The 14,930-nt window shown below is 33.7% G+C and overlaps 1 pseudogene; it reads right to left on the reverse strand.

Moving 5' to 3' along the window:
• Positions 1–14,177, reverse strand: part of LOC100916845 — a 28,024-nt pseudogene extending 13,847 nt beyond the window's left edge.
• Positions 14,178–14,930: the final 753 nt, after the last annotated feature.

Genomic DNA, 14,930 nt, shown 5'->3' on the forward strand with positions numbered 1-14,930 from the left:
GGACAGCATTGTGCTCCATTTTCACCTCAGTGGGATGGACTTTTTCGGTTGACATATTAATTTGTCTTGGGCTGGAAAATTGTTTCAGCCTGTTCTTTTATTATTTCTGACACTCCAGAACTCATATTGAGACATTATTTTATGTTCTTTTGCAAAGGAATTTTAGAGAGCTCTGACACTTCCTTGCCTTTACTCCATCTTCTTGGCTCTGCTCCTTTCTATATTTTTCACTCGATGACTTCATCACCTTCCATAGAACCAGTTGTCATCTCTAAGCGATGACTCTCAGATCTGTATAACAGAGAATTGGCAAGTATTTATTAATAATGCAATATGTTCCAGGAACTGTGTAGAGTTTTAGAGATACACTGAAATGAAAAAAGGAGAGAAATAAGAAGGAAGGAAGGAAGAAAAGAAGGAAGGAAAGAAGGAAGGAAAGAAATCTTTGTTTTCCATGAGCTCAATTGTAAGCATGTGTTTTTTTGCTAAGCTCCAATCTCACATCATGAATATACCATTTGACACATAATATTATATATCTCTTAGGCATCTAAAATGTATAGTTCACAATAAAAATCAATTTTCTTCCTTAATCCCCATTTCTAATGAGGAAATCATTATCCTTTTAGTGATGAAAATTGCTGTCAAGGTAAATCCTGTCTTTTTTGAATGGACCGTGTAACATAGTACCATCCTGTAATTTAGATAGCTCTCAATTGTAAGCAAATTTTGGAAACTTCTGTACAAGCATAGTTTCCTATTATATCTCTATATCTCTAATATTTCACTGATTTTGTTTTCTACATGTGGATATGTGTAGGAACTACATGAATTGTGTTTTTTTTCCTAACAGTCTGCTGTATCTGGGAAATTCTTTAGCATAATCAGTGCTTTAACAAACAAATTCAGAAAGTCTTAGATGTGGGGTTACCCACATGTAAGGAATGCTAGTGAGTCTAGGATTCTTAAGGAGGAATCTTAAGGTTATATAAGGAATCTTAAGTGAATCTCAGTTATGTCTTTTTTTAACTTTTTGTTAAGAACATGAGAATGCTTGCAGTTATGTAATGGAATGCCAGGAAACATAAAGAACAGAAGGCCATGCTTTCTTATGCATTACTCAATGAGTTTCCTTTATTGCAGGCCTGTGTTTATCCCAGAAACCTAGTCAGTTCCTTGAGTAAACATAGTCCTCCTGAAGGAACAAACAAATGAATTCTCCTTGGTCAGCCTCTGATGATGGAGCATCCTATAGCTCAGCGGCTACTCCATCTCAAGCATCACATATCAATAGAGAATACTAGCATAGTGTTCTTTGTTCTCCTTCTTAATGGAAAGGGACTTTGAAAATTCAGTTAGGAAGTGCTGCACAGCTTGCCTAGCAATGGCTCCTATTTGAAATTCTGAAAAGCTCTTCCAGGCAAGAAATTCAGATGTTGGTGCTTCGTTGGAGTAGTGGTGATGTATGTTGTATGCTGTTTGCTTGTTTTAATGCTTTTATTGTTATGGCAGCTACTGTGTTTGTTAATTGTGAATTAGTTTTATGCTATGTGTTTTCTCCTCCCTTATGTCTTATTTAAGTCAAGATTCTGAGCAGTAATAAACTTGTACCCATCCCCTTTAAAGTAAGTTTCACTTGTTGTACAAGATTTGTTTACTTTTCCATTTCACACTGAATGATAAACCTCTTGAAGTAAGCATTGCCTTGCTCTAATTTGCACATCTCACAATGTTTAGAAATTTCAATACAACAAGATAAGTATTTATTGCCTATTGTGTATGAGAGGTTATGTTAAATGTTGGGGATTAATAGACAAAATAGCACCTCCACCACCACCAACGTCAATAAAATCTAAACCATTATTACTTCTTGAAGAATTTGTAAACTACTGCTAAGGATACATTTTAAACAGGTCAGAATATGCATGATAATTTGGGACAGAAGAATAAAAGCTAAGAGGATCCAGAAAGGCTTTTATAAGACCTGATCCATCAACTCAACCTTGAAACAAGCTAAAGATTTATGCAATAATTATTTGTTAAATAAATGAATTAATGAAACCATGATAAATGAGTCAATGTATATACATGAAAGCTCACTAACAAACATTGTAAAGAAATATTTAGAAAATATTATATGGGATCAAGGAAATATAATCACTGCACAGGAAGATACAGCTATAGAGTCACATGTAAATAGCATAGTTTCAGTTAGAAATGAGCATGTCTGCTACTACTGCTACTGCAGATGATGATGATGAAGGAGAAGAAGTTGGAAAAAAAAAAGAGCCCAACTGAGAAACTGTGCTGTCAATGAGCTATTACATTGATGTTTTATCTTATACTTCTGTAATATACAACATTTCATAGATGTACAGAAATATTTTCAAACCTAAGGAATGAATTTTCATTTTGTATGTGTAGCCTTTATATTGCCTTTGGTTCCAAGCATCCTTTGCTTAAAAATGTATATGAAAATTACTCAGAACTCAGAAAGATACTTCTGTAGGCAAGAAATACTTTTTACAGTACCTGCAGAAGTCAAACTGTATATTCTCTTTATATTTAATGGAATATTTGTGGCAAAAATTATTAACAGCATAATTTTTTTGATCATGTTCTCTGGTCATGTTGTAATTCACAACTATTATTCCCTTTTTTTGAAGAAGGCTTGATAGTCTTAGCCCCCTTGTGATTTCATAATAAGGGGAGGAGTAAACTATTTCTAACTCATTTTCTTTGTATTTTATTACAAGCCTTTCTCTCACCCTTCTCTTTTTTTCTTCCTGGAAGTTATTTATACTCAATCCCTACCACTGATTCTAACTAAAGTGGATCTCAGGGGAATTTCTTTCTAAGCTCTTAAAATACAGAAAACTCTCACTCTGCTATCATTCCCCAGCTATCTTACAGGTCAATTTTCCCTTTCTTTCACTGTTTCCTATATCCTTCAAAACATTCTATTACCAGGCAAATCTAGGATGAGACCAGAAAAATTTGTACTGAATATAATTCAATCATACTAGGAGCAGGGGTAATTAATCTTAAAATCCATGAGATTATTGCACATTGTTTTCACCTTCCACAGAAGTATGTGGAATTTTCAGCCTTCTCTTAGACTATTTCCCTTATTTTTGCTCATCACTCATCTGTGATATACTTAAGGACTGGAAGTCTCCATTTCAGAAATACTTTTTTTAACATCGTTAAAATTTACGCAAGTCATATGTTTACTTTCCCCCGCACCCAGTGGTCATAGAAGACTACAAGACTAAGGAAACATGTTTTTCAGTTTTCAGTTTTCAGTTTTTCAGTCCATGTATATGAAGATTGATTATTCAGTGTTCTGCACCTATGGAAGGATTCATGTTGGCAAGAGCTGGGAAAGGAGAGACCCTTGTCTTCTAGCTAGAGAGATCCTAGCTTCAAAAGAGAAGACCTGTTTTGGATTCTGTTCAGGGAAAGCTCCCTTAAGAGAAAGAAACAATATGAGAATAAGCCAAGAGGTAGAGAAGCTAATACTTCTATCATGTCATTATCTTTGGCTTTTTATACTTGAGATTCTAGGGAATTTCCCTTGGAGTAAGGCCTGGAATATTCTCTTGGTTCAGTTTATAATATCTTACTCTCAATGGAAGAGCTCTTTTACTTTGTGTTGTATCTGGCATATGGTCTCAGTTGTATATTTTCTCTGATTCTTGGTTGCTATTGGCTTGGATAAAACAATTTATGTGCTGGTTGTTTTGTGTGTTCATTCTGGAACTGATATTTGGTGGAATGAGTCAAACTTTAAATATATAATTTTGTGTAGTGGTTCCGTATTAAGGAATAGCAATCAGGAGCTCAGTTGGAGCCTAGAAATTATTTCCTCTAGATTAAAAAATATTTAAATATTTAGGGGGACACACACACACATGAACATGTATTATGTTTGCATATATATGCTTATATGTTCATATACTATTTGTATATATATATAATGTATGTATTTGTGTATATATATATATATATATATATATATATATATATACATGTCCCTCTAAATATTGTTAGTCTAGGAGAAATAATCTCTAAATTTAAGCTGAGCCTCTCATGACTATCCTTTAATGGGGAAGAAGTGTCCCAAACTATATGTCCAAACTTTGACTCTCTTCCCTCTGAATATCAGTTACAGAATGAACACATTATAGTGGACAGCACATAAATCAAGTTATCCAAATGTTAACAACCCAGAAACCAGAGAAGATAGGTAGATGGGATTATATACCTGACAATACATACAATAAATAGTTCTAATTGGGATTTAGATATCTCTTGTTCAATTAAGAGAACTATAGATTTACTTGTATAAAGACATGATCTATCATATGTCTATAATCTCTCCATCATCTGCCTATCCATCTATCATTTAATCTATCTATCTATCCATCCATCCATTCATCTATCCATGTACCTATCTATCATCAATCTATTATATATCTATCCATTTCTCTATCTATCTTTAATGATCTCTCTTTCTCTCCATCTCTCTCTCTGAGGAGAACAGAATGACCAGCCTTTGCTGCCAACTCCTGTTTTTGCTCTTAGAAGCAATCAGGCTCTCTTTGAGAGGAGTAGTTGAAGGAGATAAATATCAATATTTCCCTGTGGATTGGAGTGAGCTGAGGCCAGCTCTGACTGGCTTGCTAAGACCAGTTATTAAATTTTTATCAGTAATATTTACATCTCAGAATTCTGTTTTGTAAGATTTACAAGCCTACCTGTGAATAATGGCCTCTCAAAATAACAATAATAGTCATTTTTGTGACAATAAGTAGAATAGTATATTATATCTTGATCATCTTTTCTCTTATCTATTACCATAACAATCCTTCAAGTTCATTCTTTCCTCAGAGCCCTTGCTCTTTCACTTGAGTTTTTATTACTAGAGATTAGCCCACATTTGTGAATAAAGGACTTGCTGAATATTGATAGATATAGTTTTGTTTGCTGAATTAATTCCACTATTTCATACTTAAATTCTTAAAATTGAATAGAAAGCCCTTAGAACATTCAGTTTTTTAATTTCCACAACTTAAAGTGACTTGGAGGTAGTCAGGAGATATTTTACTGGGACTCACCTTATTTCCTTTTCATATTTTGTATCATTAAAAATCCAAAGAAGCTTTTTAAAAAGAGTTCCTCTGTACTATTCCATAAAAATGAGTGACATAGTAATGAGTCAATTCTGTCTTTTAATTAGGATCATTACATGACTTTTTCAATTTATTTAGGAATATAGTCTAACAAGGGACTGGTACAGGTGCAGAATGCCTCTGATGCTAATCCACATTTGGAATAGGTTGGATAGGTTACCACCTGATTAACATCTGCCTCTTGCTACCATGGAAAAACTGGAGTCCATTATAAAATGTTTATGTCTGTTTATCCAGACATTTTTCAAATACTTCTATTGCATGTCAATATAGCTCTCTCTGAAATAGTCTCCTCAGCTTCTTTCAGATGGAGAGAATAAGGAAATGGAGCCTGTGTAAAGAAATGCTGATGATTTCTCCATCTGGAAATAAATATTCTCCTAGAAATATACTTAGAGACCATCAAGTCAAATCTCTTTATATGACCCATCCAGAAAAGAAGTCCCAGGCATATTATATAATTAGCATAAAAGCATAGAGAAAATAAATTTTAAAATGGGCAAGCATCTGAATTCAAATCCTCTGACTTCAAATACAGAACTCTTTAAACTGTACTTAAATGACTTTTATGGAAATGTTTTGCATGACTTTACATATACTTTCTTAATGGGAGCCAGGGATGTGGATAAGGGAGAGAATCTAGAACTCAAAGTTTTAAAAACAAATATAAAAACTTTTAAATGTACCTGGGGGAAAATTAAAAAAAAATGTTAAACAATTTAAACGACACTTAAGTATTCTCTTTTGTCTTCTTACGTCTTTTATTTTTCATCACAGGGGATTCAACTAAAATATAAAATATCTTTTCCCCCATTCTCTTGATATCATGAAGATTCAAGCTAATCAAAGATTACCCTTCATGGTGCCATGTGACCAATTTATGTTCCTTTGTAAACTAGTTTAATGATGCTTTGTACTGTTCTCTGTGTATAATACCTGTTTTTCACTTGTTACAACCCGCTTATATCTTGCTGCATTTCTCTATTGGCCATTGAGTGATCCTCAACTGTAATTCTTTAGATCTTGGAGTTTTCCAGATCTTAAAATAATATGGTAAGTCAGATAGACCCCAGGTGGTTAATATATGGTTAGAAGACTAGTATTACGAAGAATTGAACGAGTATGGGTAGGTTGCAGTCAATCACTATTCTAAGAGAATCTTAAACTATTGGAGAACATTTGCTTAGACTTTCAAATTTTGCTGTTTTTCATTTCCTAACTTCCATCCTTTGTCAGCTTCACTGCCTATAATTTTCCTTTATGTAATTCATGAGTTAGCCACACTGCCCTTACTCTTCCTTATATAAACCACTTTATCTCTTATCTCCATGTCTATTGCCCTTGAGTAAATGGATTCCTTTCTTACTTCTGCCTCCTATAATCCCTAATTTCTTTAAGACTTACTTCTAATGATCCTGTTCTAAATGAATTCTTTACTGATCTTCCACAAAATTATCCAGATTTTTTTTTTGTGTCCTTCTTTGACTATTTTTTATTTATAAAAATCAAATGTACAGAAGAAACATAAATTACTTTTTTGTAGTATCCCAAGTAGGTCATTCCTTTTCTAACTTTTTCTAAAGCAGTTTTACATCTTGTCATTGTAGTTCTTTTTCCTGAATCTAAAAAGAATTCCATTCCCTTTTAATTTGCATATTTAAAATTTTCCACACTAGAAATAAAACTTTGAAGCTACCTTACAAAGGCATATCACTAAAATAATCTATGTCTAAGCTGGGAACAGAATTTGGAGTGTCCTTGCTAGGTGGTCAAGCATAAAGTGAAGAATGTTTATTTGCTAAATAATGGGATAATTGTGACATAGGAAACCTTAGAAATAAAAGGAAATAAATTTCAATCTCCTTTTAAAAAGTGAATTATGTTCTGTTTAAATGTGTCTGTATGAATTAAAATCTGTGAGCTAAAGAAAAACTACAAGAATTATTAGGAAGACTAAATAAATTCAGATCAAATTATTGCTCAGAAGGTCATAAAGGGAGGTTATAGTTCTCCTCAAATACATAAAGTCATCTACATCTTAGCTTTTAGATAGAGAGTATTATGTCTCTTTTGGTTTTGCCACTTCGTATATCAATGATGAGTATCTTTGGTATTTGATGAATTGGATATCTTTCTTTTGTCTCTATTACAATATTAATTTTACCTTTAAAATGACCAGGAGACTATGGGGGTAATTTCTTATCTGGATCTTATTCTGGCCAATAAAGTTTAAATAGTTGTTGTTAGAATTGATGAGTGACTAACTGAAGTGACTAATCTATCTAATAACATCCACAAATGAAGAGATGAAAGGTGAGAATAGTCTGAAATTTATTTTGTATTAGAGGTAAGAAGGTTTTTAAAGACTTTATAAAAAAGCAAGGTAGAACATCATGGATTAAAAATCTTCAGCTCTATTATTTAGTAACTGTATAACCTTGGACAAATTATTTGAAAGCTACCAGCTTCAGTTTGCTCATGTGTAAAATGAATTTTTCTCCTAGGATAATTATATAAATTATATGTGTGTATATGTATAAATTATATATATATATATATATCTTTATATATATGTATATACATATATATATATATATATATATATATATATATATATATATATATATATATATATATATATATATATATATATATATCAGGTATTACTGCTGTAGTTATTTTTGTGATTATTACAGAGAAAGTTAGCTTTGGAAAGAGTAGGATACATTTGGGAATGAAATTCTCTGAAGAAAGATATTTTGATGAGGAAAATGAACTATTCTGAAGAAATTAATGGTAATACAAAGGGATTGTATAAATTAGGTTTTAAAAAAAAATTTGCAGAAAATATGGAAGCAAGGACTAGTAGCATATAATGAAATTTTTAAAAGGAACACAGGAGGTGAAGCCAAGATGGTAGAGTCAAGTGAAGTACTTTGTCAAACTCTCCCCCAAACACCTTCAAATAACTTTAAATATGACTCAAAACATGCTTTAGAGCATTAGAACCCACATAAAGATAAGATGAAATGTTTCCACCCACAGACAACTTAGAAAGTCAGCATAAGATGTTTGCCTCACTAGAGGTTAGAGAAGAGTGCAGCTCCAGCCCTAGCAAATCGAGAACAGGAGTTGGAAGCCACTGAATCAGTAGCAGTAGCTGCAGAATCAGTGGCAGGCAGCTTCCACACTGGAAACAGAACCCTATTTTAACAAATAAGTCAAGTGATAGACTGGGAAAATGAATGAACAATAGAAACAAAAAGATTCCCACCATAGGAAGTTACTATGGGAACAAGGAAGATCAAAACACACTCAGAGAAGTTAATTATTACAGAGAAAGTCAGCTTTGGAAAGAGTAGAATATTCTTGGGAATGAAATTCTCTAAAGAAAGATATTTTGATGAGAAGGAAGAGAGACTTTTCTAAAGAAATTCAAATCTCATATATCCTAAGCCTATAAGAAAACCATAAATTGGTCTTAGGGTGTGGAAGAGCTCAAAAAGGATTTTAAAATAAAGTAAAAGATGTAGAAAAAAAATTGGGTAGAGAAATGAGAGTAATGCAAAAGAAAGTACAAAAAGCCAATGACAATGCCTTTAAAAAATAAAATTGGCCAAATTAGAAAATGATTCTTTAAAAATTAGAATTGAGGAAATGGAAGCTCATTGCTCTATGAGAAATCAAGGGAAAAGAAAGCAATGTTAAATTTCTCATTGAAAAAACAAATGACCTGGAAAAATACAACCAGGAGAAATCATTTAAAATTATAGGACTATGTGAAAGTAGAACAAAAAGAGCCTAATCATCAACTTTCAAGAAATCAAGGAAAAGTGTCCTAATATTCTAGAACCAGAGGTAAAATAGAAATTGAAAGAATCCATTGATTACCTTCTGAAAATCCCAAGATGAAAACTCCCAGGAATATTAGTCAAATTCCCCAGTAAGGAGGAGATATTGTAAACAGCCAGAAAGAAACTATTCAAATATGATGGAACCACGGTCGAGTTGACATAAGATTTAGCAGTTTTATATTAAAGGATCAGAATTTTTGGAATAGGATATATAGGAGAACAAAAGAGCTGGGATTACAAGTAAGAATCACCAACCCAGCAAAATTGAGTATAATCTTTCAGGGGAATAAACATTCACTGAAATAGAGAGCTTTCATACATTCATAACGAAAATACCAGAACTTAATATACAATTTGACTTCAAATAGAGGATTCAGGAAGAATATAAAAAGGGGGAATCAGAAAAGGGAAATCACAAGTTACTTAATAAGGTTAATCTGTTTGCACTCTACATAGGAGTCTAATACTTGGAACTCATAAGAACTTCCACATTATTATGAGAATTAGAAGGAGTGTATATATAGATAGAGGTCAGAAGTGTGAATTGAATATGTTGAATATAAAATTAAGCATTGAGAGAGGATTGCACTAGAAGAAAGGGAAAGAGAGAGATGGAGTGATGTAAATTATCTTCCATAAAAGAGGTAAAAAAGATTTCAAAGATTTTACAATTGTGGAGAGAGGTGGCTCATCAGAACTTGCTCAAAGAAGAAATAGCATGCACATAGTACAAGTAGAGATACCTATCTTAACTTTTCAAAAAGTAGAAGGGGATAGAAGAATAGGGGTGGATGATAGAATGAAGTGCATATTAGTTGAGGCAGTAATCAGAAGCAATTTTTGAGGAGGAACAGGATCAAAGGGGAGAGAGAAAAAATAAATGGGGGAAAATATACAGCAATAGTAATTGAGAAAATAATTTTGAAGCAAGATTCTCTGACAAAAGTCTCATTTCTCAATATGTAGGGAGCTTATTCAAATTTATAGAAAAATAAGAGCCATTCCCAAATTTATAAATTTTCAAAATGTACGAATGGTTTTCAGATAAAAACAACCACTCCAACTCACTATTGATTGAGAAATCTAAATTAAAACAATTCTTAGGTACTGCATCATACCTCTTAGAGTGGCTAATAGGATAGAAAAGGAAAATCCCAAATATTTGAAGGAACATGGGGAAATTGAGACATTAATTCATTGTTGGTGGAATCATTAACTGATTCAACTATTCTATAGAACAATTTAGAATTTTCCCCAAAGGGCTTTAAATCATGAATATCTGTTGACCTAACAATACCTAGTACTAAGCATGTATCCCAAAAGAGATTTATAAAAGAAAAAGGACCTCTATGCACAAAAGTATTTATAGCAATTCTTTCTCAGGCAAAGAATTGGAAACTGAGGGAATGCCCATCAACTGTGAAATGGCTGAATAAATTGTGGTATGTGATTATGATGGTATACTATTGTGCTGTAAGAAATGATGAATAGGATTAGGATGCTTTCAGAAAAAGCTGAAAAGATTTCCATGAGCTCACACAAAGTGACATGTACTGTATACTAAGTAGCAGCAATAGTGTTGATGATCATCTATGAATGATTTTGCTTTTCTCTAATACAATGATCCAAGACAACTCTGAAGGATGTATGATGAAAATTGCTATCCATACCCAGAGAAAGAACCGATTGTGTCTGAATACAAATTGATGCATTCTTTTTGTGTGTTTTTTTAAACTTTATTTTTCTTGAGGTCTTTTTTTTTTAAAGGAAAGCCATCGATGTTTTCTTTCACAACATGATTTTTAAGGAAATGTTTTTCATAATGTGTCTTTTCAATGGGTGGTGAAGATGGGGAATGAGAAAGGGAGGGAATTTTTAAATCAAAGTTTTTAAAAATAAATGACAAAAAATGTTGTACATGTAACTGGGGATAAAATATTAATTAAATAAATAAAAATAAAAGGCAAATGATAGTATTATTTAAAAATAAATTGGATTGCTGGAGAGTGGAAAGATGAAACAGGGCTTAAGAGTTTTTTTCCTATTCTTCACCCAAGTTTAAAGCTAAGGGTATTATATTGAAGCTGATGGAATACTTGAGGAGTAGCAAATCCTGCATCATTGAAGGCTTCAAATCAATGCTGTAAAAAATTTTCAGGAATGGTAAAGCTCAAATTCTTGTTCATTTATAGATTGAACTGAACAAAAGACAAGGGCTCTTGAGTACTGAATTTCTACTGTTTACGAATGGTTTCCCCCCAAAAGGAATTTCCATTCTCACAGGCTCATGAGGGCAAGACTTTGTTTCCCAGACAAAAATGGAAAAATGTAAAGGGAGACACACCAGCTTCTATATCCATATAATATAGGATGGAGATGGGATGGGGAAATAATCAAACATGAGAGAGTGTTCTCTAAAATGTTTTTTTTTTTTTTAGTTTGTTTGTTTTTCTTTTTCTAATCCTTCAATTTTTAGGAATCGATATATAGCAATAGATGGCACCATAGTCTTACCTAATTTTCTGGAGTAGTTACCTATGATTATTGAAAATGAAAATCTCCATCTATAAACAGGAAGCTACTTACAACGCATCATTAGTCACGCCAATAAGCAATTTTTGTCATTAAACAATTCCAACCTAGTAATTACATGGATAAAGGCAATGATAATAGTAACATCACACTTATGTCATTCCTTACATTTACAAAAAATATTGCTTCCCACTGTCCTGTGATATATAGGTAATGTTATTATGATTATGATTAATATTTTACAAAGATAAAGAAGCAGAGATTCAGAAGGATGACTTGCCCAGAGTCCCATGACTAGACTAGTGAACATAAGAAATGAGACTTGACCCCAGTCTTCTCGACTCCAAGTTCATCATGTTTCCAATTGTGCAAAGCTGCATGGGCTTCTGGTAATCTCAAGCTTCTGGAGCTGACTCTGGTCAGCTAAAATCAAAATTCAAGATGATTCGGGCAATGCAAAATCATAGATTTAGAGGGAACATGGAAGTCATCTAATATATTGATTCACTTTATAGGTGAAGAAATGGAGGCCTTAAGAACTACATAGTTTGGCCAATATCACAGAAAGGCTTTCCTTTCATAGAAAGGGCTGTTATTTGTGCATATGTATGTTGTTCTTTATTCCATCCATGTCATTTTTTAACTCTATATAGGATTTATAGCATGCACATACACACAAATATATACATATATACACACATATATATGTAATATACAAGTGCACACACACATATGGCCATGTATTCCCAATATATTTATGCATACATGGATGTATATTCATGCTACACATCATATATAATACATGTGTTTATTATATATGCTTAACAATTACAGAAACTTTACGTTGCTGCTTATTTACCTCAGTTTTAGAACTAGAAAAATGAGAAAATTTTAAAAGCACTCATTGGGACTATGGCCTATTCCTGTCAGTTTATGAGATATTTTGACACTATACCAGGAAATTTATTAAATTGTGTATTACTTTTGGCCCCAAAATATCACTACTAGACATATAACCTAAGGAAGTTAAGGACAGAGAGAAATCCCCTATATATATAGACTTATTTATAGCTGGGGTTTTTTGCAGTAGCAAGGGACTAGAATGAGATTTCATGTCCGGGAATTAGACAATGGCTGATCAAATTGTGATAGATGAATATGATGGCATATTGATTGCACTTTAATAGGACATTGCAGTGGTACAGTCAGCAGAACCCTGGATCTGGAGTCATGAAGGCTTGCCATTCAATCCTGCCTCAAACTCTTGCTGTGGAAGGTCAGTCAGAATCTTTCTAAACAACAGTTTTCTCCTGGGTAAAAGGGAGAGATTAGACTAGATGAATTCTAGTGTTTCAGTCTAAAAATGGCAAATACAAAATGTTCATGGAGACCAGAAAGGAGTTTATAGAAACAATGTAGAGTCAAATAAAGAGAATTAAAAAAAAATCATCCAATGTCCAGAATAATTTAAAAGAGGGCAACAATGAAAGACATTGAAAATGTAATGAGTGGAATGGTAATCTTGACTTAAATCAGCAATAGGTGAGGGCAGCCTTTTACTCTTGGTGAATAAGAAGTTTTGAATGCAACATATTCTTCCAAATCCTGCCTATGTTTTTACTGCTTTTGTTTGACTTTTTTTTTTTAAGATGGAGAATACCATTTGCAGTAAAAGAAAGAATAAAATAGGAAAAAATGAAATGCAATTTAAATGTGAAAGGTAAACAAAAAAGCATATGTGTTTGTATAGGAACTATGGAAGCTCCTTCATCTATCATCTCGGGTGAGCTCCTTAATTATTTCTGGCCAGGTTCATGGACAGGTGACCAGATGTGGGAGGGATGTTCTTCCCTTCTTCTCTTATTTTGAGGCAATCAGTGTTAAAAGACTTGCCCAAAGTCACACAGTGAGCAAGTATCTGAGTCTGCTTTTGAACTCGGATCCTTTACCTTCAGGGCTGGTACTCTAACCACTGAGCCCAATCACTTCCATTTGAATTGTCTTAGGAAGATTCTGAAGATCACCTGGAAGGAGAAGATACCAGAGGTTCTTTCTCAAAATAAATTGCAAAGCCTTCCAACTCTGCTGCAGAGAGCACAGCTCTATTGAGCTGGCCACATTGTTTGAACACCAAATGTCTACCTGCCAAAATAAATAGATAGATAGATAGATAGATAGACAGACAGACATAAATAAATGGATAGATAAACAAATAAACAAATAAATGGACAAACAAATGAATGAATGAATGGAAAATTCTCAGAGAGCAAGAGCTCACCAAGTGGTCAGAAAAAGCGATGCAAGGAATCTCTCAAAGTCTCTCTTAAGAACTTCATAATCAATTGTAGGACATGGGAGACAATGGCACAGGACTGCCTAGCATGGGGAGCCCTCCTCAGAAAAGGTGCTGGGCTCTATGAGCAAAGCAGAACTGAATCATCCAGAAGAAACCCAAGATGCTCAATATTAGGGAAGCTACTGACATGTTCATAAGGACTGTTGGTGTCCAACCTGCGGCAGGACCCTCCGAGCTCCTATTGGTCTGATCTGCCACAGTCATACTCACTGGGACTGCGCTCTGACCTAATAATGTCATTTTGGTGCATTTTGAAAATGAAAGGAAAACAACAAAACAATAGGAACTGTAATTTCTTTGACATATTAAAGTCCAAAATAAGGAAATGTCACCTACCAAGGGAGCTCTGAACCATCTTACGGAATTACCTAGGGTCCTGGAAATTGTTACTTAGCCAGGATCACCCAGATAGTATGTGTCAGAACAAGAGTTGCACCCCGGTCTTCCTCCTCCTATTCCATTGTGCACCACACACACATACCTGTATGCACACACACACGTTTCAAGGAAATGACAATATTCTTCTTTAATTCAGAAATTTTTGTTTTCTAGAACAGATGCTAAGGCTGTGGCAACGTGACATCATTTGTTCAGAGTGAACTAATTCTGTTTAGAATCAGACCATTTTATATTTACACTGGCTCGGCATAAATGGGGAGGATCAAACAGTTATAGATGTACAATGGCACTTATAAACATTGCTCCAGCTTCGATGTCCCATCAAATTTATCCTCCTAACTCCCTTACGAAGTAGATTTATTTAAACTTCTGTAAGGAGATGAAGATACTCCTGGAGCAATAGAGTCAGTGGAAGGTGGTCTGTCTGGCCCGGGAAGATTATGGCAGGTAAATTGGAGGGTAAGCAATAGTACATTACTGGATGTGAAGGAAGGAGAGGTTTGATGGAGGAGGAGGATATTGTGAAGTGCTTAGTGCCGGCCCTGAATGAAAGCCTTTTTATACAACTCCATGTCATGCTTTGATATTCATGTT

Source organism: Sarcophilus harrisii, chromosome 6, assembly GCF_902635505.1.
Source record: "Sarcophilus harrisii chromosome 6, mSarHar1.11, whole genome shotgun sequence".
Taxonomy (NCBI): Eukaryota; Metazoa; Chordata; class Mammalia; order Dasyuromorphia; family Dasyuridae; genus Sarcophilus; species Sarcophilus harrisii.